Source organism: Pundamilia nyererei, unplaced genomic scaffold (genome assembly GCF_000239375.1).
Source record: "Pundamilia nyererei isolate P.nyererei 1_Seehausen unplaced genomic scaffold, PunNye1.0 scaffold00041, whole genome shotgun sequence".
Classification (NCBI taxonomy): domain Eukaryota; kingdom Metazoa; phylum Chordata; class Actinopteri; order Cichliformes; family Cichlidae; genus Pundamilia; species Pundamilia nyererei.
Genome location: NW_005187442.1, coordinates 2,012,889 through 2,014,470, shown reverse-complemented (window position 1 = coordinate 2,014,470; position 1,582 = coordinate 2,012,889).

The following is a 1,582-nucleotide window of genomic DNA, read 5'->3' as shown; positions in this document are numbered from 1 at the left end:
CTCCGACTGCATGAATCCCATTTTAATTCTCCTTATGAAATACTGTGGACTCACTGAGAAACTGAGAACACTGTGCCCCAATGCTACAAAAAAAACGTCAGCCTTTAATGAAGCACAGCGAAAAAATGTATGCCCACATTAGGGAAAAAGAAATGGAGGATAAATAATCTCACTTTAAAAAAAAAAACTTTCAGGTATTTAAGTTACAAGAAAAAAAAACGTTACATGAGAACCAAAAAAAAAGGGAAACGAAAAAAAACTTGATCTTGACTATTTAATTTTTCCTTTTACTTTGTTTATCATAAAAAAATATAAATAACCCAAGACATCCACATGCAAAATGTTTTTACAGGATTTACAGGCACTAGTAGAGAGGTGAAGAGTTTACTTCTCAGTAAAGAAAAACCTCTTATTGAAAATAATTTTTAATGAGATACAAATTAAATGTAAAAAAAAATGCTGCTTAACAATCAATAACAGTTTGGAAATATTTACAGAATTATCTGTTTGCCTTGTGGAGTCAGAGGAGACGAGTGTTAGGGGGGGATCTGTGACAGAAGGACAGCAGCGAGAGTGAAAGGAAAGGTTTACAAGATGGACGTGAGACCTGCTATGATGTGTAGTTTGGAAGTAGTGGCACCGACACAAAGACAGGAGGCAGCGCTGAAGATACTAAGATTTTCAGTGGGAGTGACTAGGAATGACAAGATTAGAAATGAACATACCAGGGGGACAGCTTAGGTCAAACAGTTTAGAGACGAAGTTAGAGAGGCAGGCCTAAGGTGGCTTGGTCATGCACAGTTGAGGGATGATGGAAATATTGGACAAAGGGTGTTTAAGATTCTCTCCGCAGGAGGAAAAGAGGAAAACCACAGAGAAGGTTCATGGATGTAGTAAAGGAGGACATGCAGAGCATTGGCTGGACAGAGGATGTTTGGGATAGGGTGAATGAATAACTCAGGCAACTTCTAAAGAGAGCAGCTAAAAGAAGAAATGTATAGTATGATCTATTACCTGATTTACTATAAATCTGAAAACCTCTCTGTACATGCTGAACTCTAAACACAAAAGCATATATGAAGGATTTAAAACGTCAGCCAGTGAATTTGTGATGAATACTGAAAAGCTCTGCATTGGCTTGAGATGAGTTTGTTTATTTGCACTTTCACCTTAAATGTGACAGAGAGGAATACGGCAACACAGCCTCAGGAGCCACAAGCTAGTGTACTCCTTGTGCCAGTTCCAAGTCCTGATCAAAAATCAACATGCTGATCCATCCACTGGTGCAACCAATTGGGAAATACCAGAGAAGCTGAAAGTACCATATAATGATCTTTAAACAATGTGGGTTTTGTTACCTAAAGCAACCCCTTACCCCTGAAAAACTTGTAGGATACAAGTCATAATATCCTCTGAACATGAACAAAAAGAGTGTCGTTTTATTTTATTGTTTTTATTTTTAAAACCTCTGCTTGGCTGGTTTAGGCCAAAAGTAAAAGGGAAGTTATCTTTATTGCATAAAACAATAAAGAACTAATTCTATCTCGTGCACTTGTAGCAGCATGCTGTGCACTCATTGCAA